The sequence below is a fragment of the Elaeis guineensis genome, chromosome 9, assembly GCF_000442705.2.
Source record: "Elaeis guineensis isolate ETL-2024a chromosome 9, EG11, whole genome shotgun sequence".
In the NCBI taxonomy this organism is placed as follows: Eukaryota; Viridiplantae; Streptophyta; class Magnoliopsida; order Arecales; family Arecaceae; genus Elaeis; species Elaeis guineensis.
In genome coordinates this window covers 22476057-22481634 of record NC_026001.2, presented here as the reverse complement: position 1 = coordinate 22481634, position 5578 = coordinate 22476057, and the positions used below count along the sequence as shown (strand labels likewise).

The 5578-nt window shown below is 37.7% G+C and overlaps 1 pseudogene; it reads left to right on the top strand.

The window, feature by feature from the left end:
* Positions 1-1033: 1033 nt before the first annotated feature.
* Positions 1034-3985, top strand: LOC105051297 (BTB/POZ and TAZ domain-containing protein 2-like; annotated as a pseudogene).
* The last annotated feature ends 1593 nt before the right edge of the window (positions 3986-5578 follow it).

The window sequence follows — 5578 nt, the reverse complement described above, 5'->3', positions numbered from 1 at the left end:
CTTTGATAGCTACTATATCATCCATCTCAAAGATGGTGGATTGTTGTTTATCCTTATGGTATAGTGTGTTTGGCACCCTATGCAGCCTCTCTATTTCTGAAATGAACGACGCTTGTCTGTCTCTGAAATGGATGATATGATAGCTATCTAGAACTGTACAATCTTTTACAATGAAAAACGCATACTTCGCAACTACTTCCTTAACTGAGTTATCTTTTTTTTTTTTTTCCCTTTATGCCAAGAAGATGGACAAAGATAGACATGATGCCAACTCATTGATACCCAACTCTCACCAATTTGGCCACTCGAATAAGCCGAAAATTAAGGAAAGATAGTAATCCACCTCTTTTATAGCCATTCTCTAGTAACTTGACTACCAGAAATAGTTATTACCCTCCTCCTAAAATTATCTTTTTGTTTTAAACTTTCAGAAATTTTACAAATCACTTTAATGGGCCACTACCCTCCATCTTTGTTAGAACAGATTGAGTGGTTGGTGAAACTGCTTTAATCATGTGCGTGTCACATGCTATTTTCCAAATCATAGAAAGTTACTTCTAGAATATTACGAAGCAACTCACATAGCCATGTTACATTTTAGGACAAAAGAAATTGTATCTTCCATATATTGTTATAAGATGGAGGGTTCATTACCTCCATTAAGATGGAATTCTTGCAACCGTTTCCAAAACCAAGCAATCCACTTCCCATGCTAAAATGAACTCTTATAAACACTCTCAAAGGCCAAAGTCATGCTTTCAAGCCATAACCAACTGAAAAATAAAATAATTAGAATGAAGTATGGTAGATTACAAAGCCTTTCTGCATAATATTTTATAATATAATAAAATAGATAACTAACACGATCAGCAGAGGCTATAGCACTTTGTCAATGCCCCCAAGCCACAACCAAGGAATAAGAGAATAAATCAAAAGGAAAAAGAGAAGTCCGATCACCAAAAAAAAAAAAAAAATCTTATTATTTATGTAAAATAAATAATTCTTGGTGCTTTATCCTCCACGTCATGTTCCATACATAACAACCAAACTTAAAATTTGTTTCGTTTTGTTATTTTTTTTTCCTTTGCACGTTTCAACTGCATTGGTTGTTATCTGACTGTTCTTCTTCATGTCCTAGTTTTCTTATATAACAAACTGTAAACTGTTGGTAGGATTCCAAAAGCCTCATTCCATCATCCAAATGTGTGAAGAGAGGACGGACGTAAGATCAGACTAATGTTTAGTATTGATTCCTCATGAGGAGTTCAGCCAATTCCAATAGCTTCCGGCGATGGCGTGAGGCCGGCAATGAGTTCGTGCCGCCAGCCGACGTCCGAATTGTCACCTCCGGCGGCCGGAGCATCCCAGCCCATTCCGCCATTCTGGTATCAATATTTCCATCTCCTCCAAAATCTCATTGTGGTACGTCTTCTAGTTTGGTCTTCCATTGTTCTTCGGAATCCAGCATTCGTTATTTGGCATGCAGGCTTCGGCTTCACCGGTGCTGGAAAAGATAGTTGTACCGATGCCGGATAAGCTGGAATTCACAAAGAATAATCCGCATCTTGGGGGTCCCCAGCGATGCAGTGCTTGCTTTTGTTCAATTCTTCTACTCCTCCAGGTACAAACTTGACACAAACTTATAATGGATTAATTCCAATATTCCAATAATGTGATTGGATTAGAAGAGAGAGCTGAATGATGGATGGATATATGCATGGGCGTTCACAGAAGTGCATTGAGATGGAGGGAGGGGGAGGAGGCAATGGAGAGATATGGAGTGCATCTGCTGGTGCTGTCTCATGCGTACCAAGTGAAATGGCTGAAGAGAGGGTGCGAGGAGGGGCTGACGGCGAGGTTGGTGGCTGAGGTGGTGGTGGATGTGGTGAAGTTGGCGAAGCTTCGCGACGCGCCATGGTTGTACCAGCGGTGCATGAGGCTGGTGGCCAAGGATTTTGCCGCGGTGACGCTGTCGGAGGGATGGCGTTTCATCCAGAAGCATGATCCATTGCTCCAGCTGGAGATCCTGCAGTTCCCCCAAGATGCGGACCAGGTTTGTGAGTTTGTTTATTCCTTTACTATGGACAGACATTATGTAATTTTCGATTCGTTTGGTGAAGAGGAGAGGGAAAACGTGCTCAATAGCGGGAGAGGGGGAAAAAAAGAAAAGAAAAAAACCCTCATATTTGGTTGGAGTTAACAAAGAAAAAAAAAAAAAAAAAGGTAAGAGAGTGGCTTTTCTATGAGAATAAGATTTTCGTATTTCATAGAAAAGAAAAATCCATGTAAGGCATGACAAAGTCAAATTCACATGGAAAAATAGAGTAATTTTTTTTCAAAAGTGCCCAAGCTTTTATATAGAATAAGATAAGATTTTTCTTTTTATTAAGAGTATAACAAATATTTTACACAACTTTTTCGAAAAAATAAATACTCAATTAAATATAAGCTATTCTAAAATGCGTTATTTTTTCATGACCAATCAAACATGCAAAAACTATTTTTGTAGACATGATACGTCCAAGCATCAGGTTTCTACGAATAACCAAATATAAGGTACTCTAGAATGTGTCATTTTTCATGATCAACTAAATATGCAAAAACTATTTTTATATGCATCATATACTGAGGTGTCAGTTTTTTAGAAAAATATTTCAGTAAAAAAAAATTATTCTTACAAAGATAAACGAGTTCTTCAATCTAGGAAGAAATTCAAATGAGTAAAGCACCATAAGTTTAGACTGAAAAAATATCGAAACATGCTTTGCTAAACATTTTGTATTCTTGCATGATTTGGCTTAGGATCATTCCTTAATGCAATGGTAAAAGATTGCAATAGTGCAGGATTAAATCCTCATTCAACATTTTTAGTCTATCACCAATCCATCTGATCTTCCAAAATCCTAGATTGCCAGGACTATACCTGGATATCATCCTTTTCTTTTAAATTTATGCTTGCACCAATTTTCTTGGTTCATTGTAATTAACCAAATTGTATTACAAAATACTTAATCAATTCCTGTGATAGAAAGACTTGTTTTGCATATACATTGCTCAATTAAGGATAATTTTGAAAGATAATTCAGGCGCAATTCTAGCTTAAGTGTTTTGGTTACGCTATCCAAAATTGACAAATATGCTACATTAAGGTTCTTATTTGGGTGGACTATGCACTATTAAGTATCCAGAACTGCAAAATTGTTGATTATTTACAAGCTTTATGATATCTAATGTGCGCAGAGGAAGAAGAGATGGACAAGAGAGAAGGAAGATCAAGAGATGTACCAACTACTGAGCGAGGCAATGGAGTGCCTCCAACACATCTGCACAGAAGGTTGCACAGTTGTGGGACCCCATGATAGCAAGCCTCCAAGTAGGAGCAAAGACTCCTGTAAATTACACACGTGTGAAGGGCTCCAACTCCTCATTTGCCACTCTGCCACGTGCAGCAAGAAGCTGTTCTCTGGAGGTTGCATCCATTGTAAGCGCCTGTGGCAGCTCTTTCAGCTCCACTCCTCCATCTGTGACCAATCCAATTCTTGCAAGGTTCTTCTCTGCAAGTGAGTGGAATTTCATATGCCATCTACCCCTCTTTATGTTGTAGTGTTTCACTCAAAATTTATTAGCTAATATGCCTATGTTCCTTGTCTATTAATTTAATGCAGGCAATTTAGATCAAAGATGCAAATGGATGGGAAAGTAGATGTGACATGGAGGCTTCTGGTGAAGAAGGTGATTACTGCTGGAGTAATGTCTTCTTTGGCCAGTAGAAAGAGACCAGAAGAAGTCCAATAGACATGGTTAAGATACAGAGGCACAAAGTGACTTCTCATCATTCACTTTTCTGTTTATTTTTCCTTTTTTTAATTCTTTAGAACAAAACAATGTTTGTTCTGTACTAGATCTTCATTCTTTTGTACCCTCATAGCATTTATTCTTTCTACATTCCGTATGAGATTTTGGCTCATACTGTATGCAACTTATTGAAGTTTGATTCAGATGACTTGGTTGATTAAGCTCAACTTGCTGAGAGATGTGTTGCATATTTTATAGTGCACTGATGTAAAACTATATAGGGCAACTATACATAGGTTATCCTAGTAGTACATGCATTCTAATATGTGCACCATGGTTTCATTGGATGCTCTGCATGTTTTTAACCACCAGTGCCAAGAAGGGTACTCCTGCTTGTGGAATCTTTTGAATGGTGGCTCCAATTTGTTGGTATAGAAAGTAGCTAATCAAAGATATCTATAGAACCTAAAAGGAGTCCCTCCTACGAAATTCACTATAATTTCCTTCCCTTCACAGTGTAAAAAAAGTAGATATGAGTAGGTTCTAGGAAGCATAATACTCTCTACTCATGCATAGAAGTCACATGGTGTCGGGAGTAGCTCTGATGCCAAATTAATGAACAATATCATGTCTACAAGGAATTAAAAAGTCAAATAATGCATGACTTTTGTAGATCAAAACCATTCCCCCTATAGAGCTCTTAATTATCAAATATTTTCAACCGTTGTTTTTCTGAAATGCTAACAAACTAGACCTAAAGCAAGGGAAGATTCGTGTCGAGTACATCATTGTTTAAGGATTTGGAAGAAGGATCTGATAGAAAAGATGAGGTTGTTACATCCTACATCGTAAATTTAGAAAAGTGAAGTGGCTCCTAAATCTAAAAGATTTCAAAGACATAAAGCATCTCTTCATCATTGAGAGGCCAATGGAACCTACAAACTAGATATATAGAATTTTAAGTGCACACAGTATCTAACTTCATCTTCATTGTAAAAGGAATCCATATCCTCTTACGGGAAGCATGACATGAAAAAAGTTATTCTACCATGCAGTTTAAACGAGACCCCAGATTATTGATGCCATATACATAGCACCTTTTCTCCCTTACCAACTGTAAACTACTCTGGTGATCGTTGCCAGCCACCTAAGCTAGCTAGAGAGCAATAAAAGTTGGCCATGTTGAAAATTCCTAGCCCTCAAATTCCCCCTTCTTTAAATTGTTCCTCCATTTCACCAATGACAAGTCTGCCACTAGCATAGATTTCCATAGGATGGAAAACTCTACTTACCATATACCTAGTGACAATGCCAAAAAGAAATAAATAACCAATAAAGGTCTTCCCTTCATGAGTAAGGACATTACAGTAAAGAGCCCGTACTGGGAACCCATATGTAGCAGGATTAATGCGTAGGATTAAAGTGGATAGGGACGAGGGCATATGCCTCGGTGTTGGGCTCTTTCAAAAGCAAATTAAAGCTGGGTTTTGATAAAATCTTGTTCTGCAAGGACTGTCCGTGAATGTTTGGCTTTTGTTTTATGGCAATTGCTTTTCCTTCTTTTAGAGGGAAGAGGGAGCAGACACACGTACACTATAGTGATGCATCATAAAGAATCAAAGTCATAAATTTTGATTGCTAAGCAGACGGATGCAAATAGGGGTATCAAAGACCCTTTTGTCATAGCAGAAAAAGTGAGATCTCAACTTTGATTTCATGCTTTCTTGATTTGAATAGTTGCTAGGTGCTTCATAATTACTTTTTATATAAACAATAGGAACAT